Genomic DNA, 17,694 nt, shown 5'->3' on the forward strand with positions numbered 1-17,694 from the left:
TTGAGCACAAAAATCTAGGCTGACACTCCCAGTGCAGTGCTGAGGGAGCGCTGCACTGTCGGATGAAACGTTAAACCGAGTCCCCGTCTGCTCTCTCAGGTGGACGTAAAAGATCCCATGGCACTGTTTCGAAGAAGAGCAGGGGAGTTATCCCTGGTGTACTGGCCAATATTTATCCCTCAATCAACATAACAAAAACAGATTATCTGGTCATGATCACATTGCTGTTTGTGGGAGCTTGCTGTACGCAAATTGGCTGCAGCGTTTCCTATATCACAACAGTGATTACACTTCAAAAGTACTTCATTGGCTGTAATGCGCTTTGAGACATCTGGTGGTCGTGAAAGATGCTATATAAATGCAAATCTTTTTTTTTTTGCACCCCTCAGTCTCTGTTAGATTTCACGACCTGTGCCTCCAAGCCTTCATTAGGTTTGCTGAGCTGTGGCTCTCAGTCTTTGAGATTCGATGACCTGCATTTCAAAGGGCCTTAGATTCGGAAAGTAAAAGAAAAAGGGAAAACAGTCTCTTTTTGGGCCTCTTCTCTCCTTGGCTCCCCTTCCTCCTTGCAGGCTTCTGGTTAAAATTGCAGGTGGAGCCCGATGTGTATTTTTAAAGAAGGATCTTGCTGGCTTCTGCCGAGTTTCCCTCTTGCCTGCTCAGAAGGGCAGGTTAAAATCAGAACCCACGGGAAGACAGTGGGACCTTGGTGGGTAAGACCCAAGGGAGATTTTAACTGCACTCCTGTCCAGTTTCTCCTCGGCAAGGGTTAAAATCGCCCCTAAAGCCTCCCACTTCACTTTCAAGCAAATTAAAGAACAAGTGATGTATAAATGCCAATTTCAGGTAAACATTGAAATTCATAAACCAGAAAAAGATCCTACATTGTTTACACCAGTTCATGTTATAAGAAAATAATGACAGAAGATGATGACTATTAATGAAGAAAAGCCTTATTTACATAGAGATGGAAATAATTTGTTATGTCAATGAACAAATCATAGAACTCCCTAGTAATGCAGTATATTGTGCAACACATTTCCAGCCTAGAAATTCTCTTCCTTTTTGGCACAAAATCGTGCAGTCTGGGTGGGAGGGTGATATTTGGGGTGACAGTTGTTTCTGCAGGGTATCTGCCCTTTACAGCCCATGTTCAAAAATTCTAATAGGGCAGGCGCTTCTTCCTGCCCCTGCTCCACCCCCGGTCATGACATCACAGTAAGCAACAGGACTGAAGGTCGCCACCAGAAATGTCGTAATGTCATATGGCCAGTGTAATGCAAGCTTGCATGATGCAGATGTATTTGTTATATAAATGGGGCAAATGGAGCTCACAATGTCATTTCTTAATAGTAATCGATGTCAAAGAGATCAATTTCCATTAGGAAAGTGGCAAAGCAAGCAAGGAACAGTTCAGGATTCAAAGTTTTTCTTTAGGCAGAACTGCCCCCCCCCCACCCCCCCCGCCACCCCTACCCCCAACCCCCCCCCGGACTTCAAAGGTTAAGTTACTAGGAGAGATTACACAAATTAAGGTTGTATTTCCTAGATTTTAAAAGGTTAAGGGGTGATCTGATTGAATTTTTTAAGATATTAAAGGGAACAAATAGGTTAGATAGATAGAAACTATTTCCACTCGTTGGGGATGCTAGTGGGCCGAAATTGTCCTTTTCGATAAGGCCTCTGGCCGCCTGAAAGCGGCAGCCATGGGGCTGTGCGGACTGGCCGACATCCACGGCATGGCCCTCATGGGTTTTTGCTGCGGTGTGCAGATCCGCCCCGCCCACCCCACTTCTGCCCCGCTCCCCCCACTTTTGCCCCGCTCCCCCCACTTTCGCCCCGCTCCCCCCACTTTCGCTCCGCTCCCCCCACTTCCGCCTCGCTACCCCCACTTCCGCCCTACTTCCCCCACCACTCCCCCCACTTCCGCCCCGCTCCCCCCACTTTCGCCCCGCTCCCCCCACTTTCGCCCCGCTCCCCCCACTTTCGCTCCGCTCCCCCCACTTCCGCCTCGCTACCCCCACTTCCGCCCTACTTCCCCCACCACTCCCCCCACTTCCGCCCCGCTCCCCCCACTTCCGCCCCGCTCCCCCCACTTTCGCCCCGCTCCCCCCACTTTCGCCCCGCTCCCCCCACTTTCGCCCCGCTCCCCCCACTTTCGCTCCGCTCCCCCCACTTCCGCCTCGCTACCCCCACTTCCGCCCTACTTCCCCCACCACTCCCCCCACTTCTGCCCCGCTCCCCCCATTTCCGCCCCGCTTCCCATCACTTCTGCCCCACTTCCGCCCCGCTCCCCCACTTCCGCCCCGCTCCCCCCACCACTCTCCCCACTTATGCCCCGCTCCCCCACTTCCGCCCCGCTCCCCCCACCACTCTCCCCACTTATGCCCCGCTCCCCCCACTTATGCCCCGCTCCCCCCACCACTCTCCCCACTTCCGCCCCGCTCCCCCACTTCCGCCCCGCTCCCCCCACCACTCTCCCCACTTATGCCCCGCTCCCCCCACTTCCGCTCTGCTCCTGCAGATGCCTCGTTAACGACTTCATCAGAGCGCACACTGCAACGGATCCGCCATGGAAGGTAAATTTACCTCAAAAAGTCTTCCGGCCACCTGTCGGTGCCAACGACTGGTTTTTGGGTCAGTATACACTGCTTGCTCAAGACCGCCAGTGGCCTTTAAAGGCATGTTGCGTGTAGCAGTATTCTTGCCGCTGAGATTTTTTCAGACTTTTCAAATCTCTGCGAGTTGCCTTGTTCACAGCGGCATTGAGTGATAGTGGGCTAGGCTCCTCAATCTCTACAACAGACAGGATTTTTCAGACTTTCCCAAACTTTGCCAGTTGTCTTGTTCACAGTGGGATTGAGTGATAGTGAGCAAGGCTCCTCAATCTCTACAACAGAGAGCCGTGATTCTGGAGACTCTGCTTGCGGAGCAGAACGAAATGGGGTCAGTGCTGGCAGCAGAATGCCTCCTGCACATTGTGCGTGACAGGGAGGCACGCAGGAGAAGGTGGCACCGTCTCCAATGGCTCCAGAGGCAGCGGGCAAGGGATGCAGCAGACATGGCAGCTGAACATGCAGAAGGCCATAGAGACGGCGATAGACCTCAACCCAGAGAGGTGGCCTAGGAAGGACCTCAGGAAGAGCTTGCTGTCAGGAGGAGGGCCAGGTACGCTGATGCCCCGCACCAGATAGTGGGCGAGATGGACCGAAGGCAGGATGCCCAGGAGGCAGATGCTTGCCAGCAGTAGACTGCAGAGGGTGAGGACCTACACGAGCAGGAGAGAGAAGGCAATGAGGCAGCTGGCATAGGAAGACGTCAACATAGACATGGGGGCAGAAGGTCTTATCATCAAAGGGTCTACAGATAGCAATTCTCATACATGGACCTGATGGATGACCAGTGAATCCGGAGACTGCGATTCCGGACAGACATCATGACGGAGCTGTGCAATCTCCTGCAGCCAGACCTCCAGCCTCGAACAAGGTTGAGGACAGCTCTGACCGCCGCATCCAAGGTGACCATAGCACTCAATTTCTATGCGACTGGATCTTTTCAAGCTGCAACAGCTGACATCTTGAACATCTCCCAGTTCGCCGACCATAGCTCCATCTGTCATGTGACAGATGCACTCTATAAGAGGAGGAGGGACTATATATCCTTCCCTATGAGCAGAGAGGAGCAGTTGGAGCGACAGACTGGTCAATGAGGATTGCGAGCTTCTCCAGGGCTCAGGGCGCCATAGACTGCACCCATATTGCATTGAAAGCGCACAAGTAATGGATGCGTAAATCATAAACATTCTCATCTCTCACCCTTGTGCATTTACCTATGTAATGTCTGTAGCTCCACACTGTGGATGCCTGTGTTACTGCAGCTAGTGCTGTTTAATAAAGAGCAGGTCACCTGACCAGCAGGTCAGGTGATTCCAGAACTTGCAGCCATCTTATAGGCTGTGTGTTAGTGTGCTCTGAAGATACGACATTTAGCGGCGAGGATGGGATGTAATCGGATAATACAAAGCTGAAATTTTTGTCTGACAGAGAGACTTTGAGAGCTTCTCTGTTTTTGGAAACAGCTACAAATCTGAGGCAAATTACGAGCACACTTGGTTAAACTGCCAGAGTCAAAATGGCTGCCCCTATGGGAGTTATAGGGCAGTTGGGGGAATTTCAACGCGACCGGGAAAGTTTCAGAGCATATGTGGATCGACTAGAAATGTTTTTCACTGCAAATATTATCATTGAAATTCCCGGAAATGAAGACAACAACCGGGCAGTGTTGGAACAAAAAAGAGCTATATTCTAAACTGAGGTCGAGCCCGAGTTGTATGAAACGCTGATAAATTTGCATGTGCCTGAAAAGCCAAAGGTTACAACACTGAAACAGATTATAACTAGGTTAGAACAACATTACAGCCCCGTTCCATTAAAAATTGCTAAAAGTTATCATTTCAGAATACCAAATCAGACCGCCGAAGAAAATATCAGTGAGTACATTGTAGCATTAAAAAAGCTATCTATTCACTGTAATTTCGGAGACTTTCGGAACCGAGCATTGCGTGACCGCTTTGCTTGTGGAATGAAAAATGATGCAATCAGAAGAATATTATTGACGACGCCTAACTTGACTTTTGATTTAGCTTGTCAGACAGCTAGGTCGATGAGCATGGCTGACCAATACTCCCAAGAATTTCATACTAATTCCAGTCATCAGACAACCGAGGTGAATCGCCTGCAGGTTCAAAGTAAAAGGCGGGGTGGGGCCCCAAAGTCTCGGAAACTGGAAATGGGAATGGAGCATTGACGGCCTGCTATCGGTGCCTGGGACAACACATTGCTCAAAATTGTCCATGTGTGAAGGCAGAGTTTTTCATCTGCAGGAAAACTGGGCATCTTGCGAAGGCATGCCAGCTGAAGGGTAAACATGCTTTCAAAGCTATGAGTAGAACTCCCCAGAGACTACATAGTATGGAAGAACAACAACAGGACGAGGAGATGTTAGAGTTAAACATCATCAGGAGCACGAGGTTAACAGACGGCAATTCGAAAAGTATCATAATCCACACAGATGTTGCAGGATTCAAGCTACCCATGGAAATCGACACTGGTGTATCCGTGAGTGTAGTACTGGAGTCGCTATACCTCGACAAATTGTGGGATTTCCCATTGGAGAGAGCCAAGATAGAGCTGCGAGGCTACTCGGGAGAGAACATTCCGGTGGTAGGTCGTATCACCGTACCGGTGAAATACAAGGATCAAGTTCAGAGCTTGCCTCTAATAGTAGTGGCAGGAGACAAGCCTGCCTTACTAGGAAGAAATTGGTTGGGATCACTGAAGCTGGATTGGGGTGAGATTTTTCATGTTGAAATGAGATTTGCGTCAAAGGATGATGTCATCAAGAATTATCCGAAGGTGTTCTGTGAAACGGGCAGTCTGATCCAAGGCTTCAAGGCGAGTGTCAAGGTACAGCAGGACGCTAGATCAGTTTCGTACATATGCACACAAGGAGAAAGTTGAGCAAGAACTCAAAAGACTAGAGACTGAGAACATTATTTCTAAGATAGATCGATGTAATTGGGTTACACCCATTGTTGTTGTGCCTAAGTCCGATGGTAAGGCAAGATTGTGTGGTGATTATAAAGCAATCGTAAACCAGGTTCTAGAAGGTAATGTCCCCAATACATTGCCAAATATAGAAGATTTGTTCACTACACTGACAGGTGGTCAGATTTTCTCAAAATTGGATCTTACGAATAACTACTTACAGCTTGAATGAGATGAAGAGTGTAAGTCATGTTTGATTACATCAATTTAATAGGCTACCATTTGGAATGTCTTCCATCCCTGCCATATTCCAAGGGTTAATGAACCAGATTTTGCAAGGTATTGAAGGGGTAGTATGTTATTTAGATGAAATACTAATTTCAGCACCAAATAGGCAAATTCATAATAACATATTGAATGAAGTCCTCAAACGGCTAGAGAAGCACAGTGTATGAGTGTTTGCTCGCAAGTGTGAGTTATTTCAAAACTTAGTGGAGTACTTAGGGTACAGAGTAGACAAAGATGGTTTACAGCCAACCAAGGAAAAACTGGATGCAATCAGAAATGCACCCACTCCCAAGAATGTCACTAAACTGCGATCATTTTTGGGTCTTTTGAACTTCTATGGGAAGTTTCTACCAAATTTGGCTACAGTATTACATCCACTGAATGAACTAGTGAAGAAACAGGTCCATTGGAAGTGATCAAAAGAATGCGATACAGCATTCAAAGAGTGAAAAAGCATCTTGGTAGAGAGCACTATGTTAGTTCACTATGACATAAGAACATAAGAACATAAGAATTAGGAACAGGAATAGGCCATCTAGCCCCTTGAGCCTGCTCTGCCATTCAACAAGATCATGGCTGATCTGGCCGTGGACTCAGCTCCACTTACCCGCCCGCTCCCCATAACCCTTAATTCCCTTATTGGTTAAAAATCTATCTATCTGTGACATATCTCAGGAGATCAAGCTAGCATGTGATGCCTCTCCGTATGGAGTGGGGGCAGTAATCTCTCATGTATTGGGTGGGGGGAAGGAGAGACCAATTGCTTTTGCTTCATGCACTCTCAGTGCCAGTGAGTGTAATTATGTGCAAATTGAAAGGGAAGCTTTGGCATTCATTTTTGGAGTCAAGAAGTTCCACAAATATTTGTATGGTCGTAAGTTTACTCTCGTTACAAACCATAAGCTCCTGACAGCAATCCTCCATTCAAAGTCTCCAGTTCCAACATTAGCTTCAGCCCGAATGCAGAGATGGGCTTTGATTTTGTCAGCATATGCATATGATATTGAATACAGATGATCAGCTGACCACAGTAATGCTGATGCTATGTCTAGATTGCCTTCCCCATCACAAGTTACACCCGATAGGGAAGAGGTATTCTATTTTTCACACATTGATGAAATGCCAGTCACAGCTGAAGAGAGTGGTTGAATAACCAAACGTGACCCAGTTATGTCAAATGTGTATGATTATATTGCAAATGGATGGCCAAACCAGGTAACAGACAAAGATATTCATCCATTCTTCATTCGTAGGAATGAATTATCAGTCGATAAAAATTGTATCATGTTGGGTGAAAGAGTGGTTATATCAAATAAATTCAGGTCCAAATTATTAGGAGACCTCCATGACCAGCATCTGGGAATGTGTTTGACCAAGAGTTTTGCATGCAGTTACTTATGGTGGCCAGGTCTTGATGAAGATATAGAGTACATCGTAAGTCAGTGTACGACATGTCAATCGGTAAGCAAGCAACCGCCTTCAGTACCATTATAGCCATGGAAATGGCCTCCCAGGATATGGCAAAGGCTACATATTGATTTTGCTGAGCTAGAAGGACAACAATTGTTCATTGTGATTGATAGCCATTCGAAGTGAGTAGAGGTGTTTCCAATGTGGAAAATAACAACAATTAAAACATTAGATATTCTGTGAAGATTATTTTCTTCATTTGGCCTCCCAGAAGAAATTGTTTCGGATAATGGATCACAGTTTCATTCAGAAGAATTTGCACAGTTCATGAGCAAAAATATACCAAGGGTGAAACATACCAAGGTTCCACCGTACCAGCCTGCTTCTAATGGTGCAGCAGAGCGCACTGTACAAATTGTAAAACGTTCCATCATCAAACAAATGTTGGATCCAAATCCAAAGAAACGACAGTTGTCATTGGACCACAAATTGGCTAATTTTCTAATAAAGTATCATAATACTCTGCACACAACTACTGGTAGAACACCAGCAGAGTTGTTTCTCCAGCGACAGCCACGAACCATGCTGCAGCCCGCTAGGCTCCGGTGCATCACCCAGTGCAGACCCTCTGCTAATTCTAACTGTCCCAACCACATACTCCCAGTATCTGAGCTGGCGCGTGCGAGTGTACGAAGCAGTGATGCGGTGCTGCCAGCAGTGTCCCCCTCTTCCTCGGCCTCATCGGACATGCCGGCAATATCTGGAATGGGCTCAAGGGTCTCCTCCTGAGTTTGGTTCCCAGTCGCCTCAAAGGTCTCGGTCTCGCTGTGACTCACACTCAGGATCTCATTTGCAATCATAAATGGCACAGGGGGGCCCCGTGAGGGTGAGGTAGAGCATTGCACCATGCAGAACGCACCTCCTTCCCTCCACAGCTTCGATCAGGATCTCCCAGAAAATCGGCTGGCCCTCCTTAGACCTCTGGCATTGGCCATACCTTCACAAGCAACTGAGACAAACTCAGTGCTGAGGGCCGAGCTGCAAACCCTGCCCTTTAAGAAGGCCAGGGAGCAGCTGGCTCATTATGAGTAAATCGGCAACAGCTGAATTTTGCAGCCCAATCAGCCACTCCACACCCACACCGCTGCAAACAGCCCATTCCCACCGCCAATACCACATCGCTCCATTTTTCAAGCAAAAATGCTGAATTTCCCTCTAATGGCTGTCGCTTCCCTTGCGGCGGTAATGAATGGCAAAATGCCGTAGGTGTGCCTTGTTTCAGGCGGTGGGAAATTTCGGCCCTTAGGACCAGGGGGCATAGTCTAAAAATGAGTGCCAGACCTTTCAGGAGTGAAATTAGAAAACACTTCTACACACAAAGGATGGTAGAAGTTTAGAACACTCTTCCGCAACCAGCAATTGATGCAAGATCAATTGTTAATTTTAAATCGGAGATTGATAGCTTTTTGTTAAGCAAAGGCAGTTCGATGGAGTTAGATCACAGAAATGACATGATCTCATTGAATAGTGGGACAGGCTCAGGGGGTTCAATGGCCTACTCCTGTTCCTACATTCCTATGTTCCCCCGTCCCCCAAGTAGCACAAATGGGAACTCCAATAACCCATGGGGCAGATACCCAAGGAGCACCGTAAGTGGCATGAGCACATGGCCATTTTATGCTAATGCCCTTTTCTCTGGAATTAGAGATTGGGTCAGCACCAGATCTGATTGATGAGCAGAAGTTACACCTGTCGCACTTCTAGTGGTGGTGCAACTCAATTGAAATTTAGAGGCTCCTGTTTCCTATACATGTTGGCCTAACTTCACACTCAAGGTGCACAATGCATATTAAACATGAGTCACTGAAAATCCAAAACATCGACAGAGAATTCCTGTATAGTAGACACAGCACACTGGCGACGTAGCTCGCCACTTCCTGACCTTCAGATTGCTGGTACATGTCGAACCAATACCTCGCCATCAGCATGCTCTCCCTCGGGTTAAGATGCTCCCGAACCAGTGTACACAGCTCCTCATACGACTTATCTGTGGGTTTCACCAGAGCCAGAAGATTCTTCATAAGGTTGTAGGTTGTTGCCCCACAGACTGTGAGGAGGACCGCTCTCCTTTTTGCAGCGCTTCCTTCTCCATCCAGCTCGTTGGCTACAAAGTACTGGTCTAGCCGTTCGCCATCGGCTTCCCAGTCCTCACCCTCCGAGAACTTCTCCAGGATGCCCACAGTTTGCTGCATCTTTGCGTTGGATTCGTATTCTCATCACCAGTTATTGTGTTCCTAACACAGATGAAGCTGCACACAGGGAGGTTAAAGTAACAGTGACCTCAGTCTTTAATAAAAGACTTCAGAGTGAGGAACAGGCCTTATATATAGTGCTCCCAAGGGATGCTGGGATCCCTTGGAACTTCAGGAGATGAGCTCCCTGGTGGCAGAACATGGGAGTGCATGCTTTACAGGTACACAACAGGTTGTATCCTCTATGGACTTGCAGGACAATGTGAGTTTTATGGCTACCTGGAGCAAATTCTCAGAGACTTTTTTGTACTGGGCATTGGCCACGAGACCATCCTATGAAAATTTTTGACTGTAGAGACACCGACCCTCAGTAAGGCCATTGCGATAGCACAGGCTTTTATATCCACCAGTGATAACACCAAACAAATCTCTCAGCACACAAGTGCCAGCAATGTTCATAAATTAACTGGAACTGTGTTTGCGAGCAGAAATGTACAGGGCAGAAACCACGAGTCTGTAACTACCAGCAGGCCTCAGGTGACCCAGATGACTCAGAGTCCCCAACAAAGGATGAATGCAAGGCAATTCACACCTTGTTGGTGTTGTGGAGGCTTCCATTCAGCCTATTCATGCCGCTTCAAAGGGTATGTTTGCAAGAGCTGTGGAACAATGCAACACCTCCAATGAGCTTGCAAACGAGCTGCAAGCTCTGCAAAACCTGCTAACCACCACGTGGCAGAGGAAGATCGGTCCATGGTGGATCAAAGCAATTTCAAGCCTCAGAGAGAGGAGGCAGATGCTGAAGTACACGGGGTGCACACATTTTTGACGAAATGTCCACCTATAATGCTAAATGTAAAATTGAATGGCTTAGCCACAGCTGTGGAACTGAACACTGGCGCTAGCCAATCCATCATGAGTAAAAAGATGTTTGAGAGACTGTGGTGCAACAAGGCATTCAGACCAGCCCTGAGCCCCATCCACACGAAACTGAGAACGTACACCAAAGAGCTTATCACTGTCCTGGGCAGCGCCATGGTCAAGGTCACCTATGAGGGCACGATGCACACAAACTGCCACTCTGGATTGTCCTGGGCGATGGCCCCACACTGCTTGGAAGGAGCTGGCTGGGCAAAATCCGCTGGAACTGGGATGACATCCAAGCGCTATCACATGGCGATGAGGCTCTGAACAAATTTCCTTCCCTTTTTGAGCCAGGCATTGGAAACTTTTCTGGGGCGAAGGTGCGGATCCACTTGGTCCCAGAGGCACGACCCATTCACCATAAGGCGCAAGCGGTACCTCACATGATGAGGGAGAGAGTGGAAATTGAGCTGGACAGGCTGCAATGCGAGGACATCATCTCCCCAGTGGAATTCAGCGAGTGGACCAGCCCGATTGTTCCAATACTCAAAAGTGATGGCACGGTCAGGATTTGCGGCGATTATAAAGTAATTATTAATCGTTTCTCGCTACAGGACCAATACCCTCTACCTAAGTCAGACGACCTATTTGCGACGCTGGCAGGAGGCAAGACATTCACCAAGCTCGACCTGACTTCGGTCTACATGACGCAGGAGTTGGAGGAGTCTTTGAAGGGTCTCACTTGCATCAACACGCACAAGGGACTATTCATCTACAACAGATGCCCGTTTGGAATTCGGTCGGCTGCAGCGATCTTCCAGAGAAACATGGAGAGCCTACTCAAGTCAGTACCACACACGGTGGTCTTTCAGGACGACATATTGGTCACGGGTCGGGACACCGCCGAGCTCCTACACAACCTGGAGGAGGTCCTCCAGCGACTGGATCGCGTAGGGCTGCGGCTGAAGAGGTCGAAATGCGACTTCATGGCAACAGAAGTGTAGTTTTTGGGGTGAAAGATCGCAGCGGACGGCTTTCGGTCCACAGATGCCAAGACAGAGGCTATCAGGAATGCACCCAGGTTACAGAACGTCACGGAGTTGCGGTCGTTCCTGGGACTCCTCAACTATTTTGGTAACTTCCTACCGGGATTAAGCACCCTTTTAGAGCCCCTACATGTGTTATTGTGCAAAGGTGAGAACTGGGTATGGGGAAAATACCAAGTAATTGCTTTTGAAAAAGCCAGAAACATTTTCTGCTCCAACAAGCTGCTTGTATTGTATAACCCGTGTAAAAGACTTGTGCTAGCATGGGACGCGTCGTCGTACGGAGTCGGTGTGTATTACAACAAGCTAACGTTGTGGGGAAGTTGCAACCTGTCGCCTATGCTTCCAGGAGCTTGTCTAAGGCTGAGAGGGCCTACAGCATGATTGAGAAAGAGGCATTAGCTTGTGTGTTCGGGGTAAAGAAAATGCATCAGTACCTGTTTGCCTCAAATTCGAGCTGGAAACCGATCACAAGCCCCTCACATCCCTGTTCGCTGAAAACAAGGGGATAAATACTAATGCCTCAGCCCGCATACAAAGGTGGGCACTTGCGCTATCAGCGTATAACTATACCATCCGCCACAGGCCAGGCACCGAAAACTGTGCGGATGCTCTCAGTTGGCCACTATTGCCCACCACGGGGGTGGAAATGGCGCAGCCTGCAAACTTGTTGATGGTGGTGCAGCCCACACACTTGTTGATGGTCATGGAAGCATTTGAAAATGATAAATCACCTATCACGGCCCGCCAGATTAGGACTTGGACCAGCCAAGATCCTCTGCTGTCCCTAGTAAAAAACTATGTACTGCATGGGAGCTGGGCCAGCATCCCCGTTCCAGCGGCGAAAGGACAAGCTGTCCATTCAGGCAGACTGCCTGTTGTGGGGTAACCGCGTAGTGCTGTCAAAAAAGGGCAGGGAGACGTTCATCTTGGATCTCCACAGCACACACCCGGGTGATGATGAAAGCGATAGCCAGATCCCATGTGTGCTGGCCCGGTATCGACTCTGACTTAGAGTCCTGTGTACGGCAATGTCGCGTGTGTGCTCAGTTGAGCAACATGTCCAGAGAGGCCCCACTAAGTTTGTGGTCCTGGCCCTCCAGACCATGGTCGAGGATCCATGTCGACTATGCGGGCCCGTTTCTTGGTCAAATATTCCTGGTGGTGGTGGATGCTTTTTCAAAATGGATTGAATGTGAAATAATGTCGGGGAGCACCGCCACCGCCACCATTGCAAGCCTGAGGGCCATGTTTGCCACCCACGGCCTGCCTGACATATTGGTCAGTGACAACGGGCCATGTTTCACCAGTGCCGAATTTAAAGAATTCATGACCCGCAATGGGATCAAACATGTCACCTCGGCCCCGTTTAAACCAGCCTCCAATGGGCAGGCAGAGCGGGCAGTACAAACCATCAAACAGAGCCTTAAACGAGTCACAGAAGGCTCACTCCAAACCCGCCTGTCCCGAGTATTGCCTGTTTTACGATGATTTAAAAAATCAATCTACTCCAACGTTCCTTTCTTTTAACATTTTTAGTGGTGGAGCAAATGTAAGAAAGAAGGAAATCTTAATCCTGTCTCTGTATCTGAATAACAGACAGATTGGAAATGTAAGGGCAGAGAATTAGAACATCCAGATCTAGGGAACAGGATAAACATTTGGTCTAAACTGCACTATAAACAAAGGTTAGAATACAGAGGCAGAGGCTGCATAGATAAGCTGGGTATACACCTAAACATGCAGCCTCAGCTAAATGTGCAATTTACATATTATGTATCTATGTATTATGTAAGCACGGGCTTAGGCTGTATTATACTGTAAGAATAGAACCAGGTCTCAATACAGCTATGGCATTGGCTAAGGTTGTTGACTTCTACCAGACAATATGTATAATGAGGAACACATTAATGTTATTGTACAGTTATTGCATATACTAAATGAATATATTTCATTACTGTGTGGGAGTGGCGATACTTGCGACAGAGGTAGAATGCTCAGCACACCATATGCACAAAGGCATCCTCTACCAACCTGATCCCACCACACAGCACTGCCTCCCCCGTCATCAAAATCCACAGCGCGGCCTTGGACAATGTGGACCATTTTCCATACCTCAGGAGCCTACTATCAGCAAGGTCAGACATCGATGACTAGGTCCAACACCGCCTCCAGTGCGCCAGCACAGCCTTCGGTCGCCTGAGGAAGAGAGTGTTTGAAGATCAGGACCTCAAATCTGGCACCAAGCTTGTGGCCTACAGGACAGTAGTGATAACCCTCCCTCCGATATGGCTCCGAGACGTAGACTGTATACATCAGACATCTCAAAGCGCTGGAGAAATACCCTCAGTGTTGCCTCCGCAAGATCCTGCAAATCCATTGGGAGGATAGACGCGCCAAAGTCAATGTTCTCGGTCAGACCAACATCCCCAGTATCGAGGCACTGACCACACTCGACCAGCTCTGTTGAACGGGCCACATCGTCCGCATGCCCAACATGAGACTCCCAAGGCAAACGTTCTACTCGGATCTCCTACACGGCAAGCGTGCCCCAGGTGGGCAGAGGAAATGTTTCAAGGACACCCTCAAAGCCTCCTTGATAAAGTGCAACATCCCCACAGGCACCTGGCAATCCCTGGCCCAAGACCGCCCTAAGTGGGGGAAGAGCATCCGGGAGGGCGTTGAGCACCTTGAGTCTCGTCGCCAAGAATATGCAGAAATCAAGTGCAGACAGCGGAAGGAGCGTGCGGCAAACCAGACTTCCCACCCACCCCTTCCTTCAACCACTGTCTATCCCACCTGTGACAGAGACTGTAATTCCCGTATTGGACTGTACACCTGAGAACTCACTTTTAGAGTGGAGGCAAGTCTCCCTTGATTTTGAAGGACTGCCTATGATGGTTATGGGCCACTCTTCACTGAAAACCTAGTACCGAAACAGCCTTGTACCAACTCAATTTCACTAAATTGCCCTCCTAAGACAGCACAGTATTCTCTCAGAAACGTCCACTCCAGTGTAACATCTGGCACCATTGCTGTATTAGAATACACAAAATGCAGAATTTCATGAATGCTGCTGCTGCATCTGTACGACTGTTTTATATGCATGGGTGAATCAGGGGTAGCACGATAAATCCAAACCAGACCACTTGATTGGATTTCCACTTCTGGGTTCAGTTAGTTAATGTCATGATTATTTGGCTATAATTGGGAATGAATCTACAATCATACTGGCCAATCCAAATGATGCTGTTCTTGTCTTAATGCAAGGAGTATCCGTAATAAGGTGGATGAATTAACTGTGCAAATAGATGTTAACAGATATGATGTGGTTGGGATTACAGAGACGTGGCTCCAGGATGATCAGGGCTGGGAACTCAACATCCATGGGTATTCAACATTCAGGAATGATAGAATAAAAGGAAAAGGAGGTGGGATAGCTTTGCTGGTTAAAGAGGAGATTAATGCAATAGTTAGGATGGACATTAGCTTGGATGATGTGGAATCTATATGGGTAGAGCTGCAGAACACCAAAGGGAAAAAAACGTTAGTGGGAGTTGTGTACAGACCTCCAAACAGTAGTAGTGCTGTTGGGGAGGGCATCAAACAGGAAATTAGGGGTGCATGCAATAAAGATGCAGCAGTTATCATGGGTGACTTTAATATGCATATAGATTGGGCTAACCAAACTGGAAGCAATACGGTGGAGGAGGATTTCCTGGAGTGCATAAGGGATGGTTTTCTAGACCAATATGTCAAGGAACCAACTAGGGGGGAGGCCATCTTAGACTGGGTGTTGTGTAATGAGAGAGGATTAATTAGCAATCTCGTTGTGCGAGGCCCCTTGGGGAAGAGTGACCATAATATGGTGGAATTCTACATTAGGATGGAGAATGAAACAGTTAATTCAGAGATCATGGTCCCGAACTTAAAGAAGGGTAACTTTGAAGGTATGAGGCGTGAATTGGCTAGGATAGATTGGCGAATGATACTTAAGGGGTTGACTGTGGATGGGCAATGGCAGACATTTAGAGACTGCATGGATGAACTACAACAATTGTACATTCCTGTCTGGCGTAAAAATAAAAAAGGGAAGGTGGCTCAACCGTGGTTATCAAGGGAAATCAGGGATAGTATTAAAGCCAAGGAAGTGGCATACAAATTGGCCAGAAATAGCAGTGAACCTGGGGACTGGGAGAAATTTAGAACTCAGCAGAGGAGGACAAAGGGTTTGATTAGGGCAGGTAAAATAGAGTACGAGAGGAAGCTTGCAGGGAACATTAAGACGGACTGCAAAAGTTTCTATAGATATGTAAAGAGAAAAAGGTTAGTAAAGACAAACGTAGGTCCCCTGCAGTCAGAATCAGGGGAAGTCATAACGGGGAACAAAGAAATGGCGGACCAATTGAACAAGTACTTTGGTTCGGTATTCACTAAGGAGGATACAAACAACCTCCCGGATATAAAAGGGGTCAGAGGGTCTAGTAAGAAGGAGGAACTGAGGGAAATTCTTATTAGTCGGGAAATTGTGTTGGGGAAATTGATGGGATTGAAGGCCGATAAATCCCCAGGGCCTGATGGACTGCATCCCAGAGTACTTAAGGAGGTGGCCTTGGAAATAGCGGATGCATTGACAGTCATTTTCCAACATTCCATCGACTCTGGATCAGTTCCTATGGAGTGGAGGGTAGCCAATGTAACCCCACTTTTTTTAAAAAGAGGGAGAGAGAAAACAGGGAATTATAGACCGGTCAGCCTGACATCAGTAGTGGGTAAAATGATGGAATCAATTATTAAGAATGTCATAGCAGCGCATTTAGAAAGAGGTGACATGATAGGTCCAAGTCAGCATGGATTTGTGAAAGGGAAATCATGCTTGACAAATCTTCTGGAATTTTTTGAGGATGTTTCCAGTAAAGTGGACAAGGGGGAACCAGTTGATGTGGTATATTTGGACTTTCAGAAGGCTTTCGACAAGGTCCCACACAAGAGATTAATGTGCAAAGTTAAAGCACATGGGATTGGGGGTAGTGTGCTGACGTGGATTGAGAACTGGTTGTCAGACAGGAAGCAAAGAGTAGGAGTAAATGGGTACTTTTCAGAATGGCAGGCAGTGACTAGTGGGGTACCGCAAGGTTCTGTGCTGGGGCCCCAGCTGTTTACATTGTACATTAATGATTTAGACGAGGGGATTAAATGTAGTATCTCTAAATTTGCGGATGACACTAAGTTGGGTGGCAGTGTGAGCTGCGAGGAGGATGCTATGAGGCTGCAGAGTGACTTGGATAGGTTAGGTGAGTGGGCAAATGCATGGCAGATGAAGTATAATGTGGATAAATGTGAGGTTATCCACTTTGGTGGTAAAAACAGAGAGACAGACTATTATCTGAATGGTGACAGATTCAGAAAAGGGGAGATGCAACGAGACCTGGGTGTCATGGTACATCAGTCATTGAAGGTTGGCATGCAGGTACAGCAGGTGGTTAAGAAAGCAAATGGCATGTTGGCCTTCATAGCGAAGGGATTTGAGTACAGGGGCAGAGAGGTGTTGCTACAGTTGTACATGGCCTTGGTGAGGCCACACCTGGAATATTGTGCACAGTTTTGGTCTCCTAACTTGAGGAAGGACATTCTTGCTATTGAGGGAGTGCAGCGAAGGTTCACCAGACTGATTCCCGGGATGGCGGGACTGACATATCAAGAAAGACTGGATCAACTGGGCTTGTATTCACTGGAGTTCAGAAAAATGAGAGGGGATCTCATAGAAACGTTTAAAATTCTGACGGGTTTAGACAGGTTAGATGCAGGAAGAATGTTCCCAATGTTGGGGAAGTCCTGAACCAGGGGTCACAGTCTTAGGATAAGGGGTAAGCCATTTAGGACCGAGATGAGGAGAAACTTCTTCATGCAGAGAGTGGTGAACCTGTGGAATTCTCTACCACAGAAAGTTGTTGAGGCCAATTCACTAAATATATTCAAAAAGGAGTTAGATGTAGTCCTTACTACTAGGGGGATCAAGGGGTATGGTGAGAAATCAGGAATGGGGTATTGAAGTTGCATGTTCAGCCATGAACTCATTGAATGGCGGTGCAGGCTCGAAGGGCCGAATGACCTACTCCTGCACCTATTTTCTATGTTTCTATGTTTCTATGCTTGTTGGTTGTGGGGTAGACCTAGTGTACTTTGGAATCTACATGTGCCTGGTCAGGTCTTCCACCACACAGAGTCCAGAACCTCAGCCATATCGATTTTCTTTGGCCTTAACAATCAGCTTAATCAGGTTAATAT

At 47.5% G+C, this 17,694-nt stretch overlaps 1 protein-coding gene across 2 annotated transcripts in view; it reads right to left on the minus strand.

Moving 5' to 3' along the window:
• The window catches only part of slc1a6 (solute carrier family 1 member 6), a 164,142-nt gene that overhangs the window by 99,014 nt on the left and 47,434 nt on the right, over positions 1-17,694 (minus strand). The gene's annotated exons all lie outside the window — the stretch shown is intronic.

The sequence above is a fragment of the Pristiophorus japonicus genome, chromosome 18 (genome assembly GCF_044704955.1).
Source record: "Pristiophorus japonicus isolate sPriJap1 chromosome 18, sPriJap1.hap1, whole genome shotgun sequence".
NCBI classification, from domain to species: domain Eukaryota; kingdom Metazoa; phylum Chordata; class Chondrichthyes; family Pristiophoridae; genus Pristiophorus; species Pristiophorus japonicus.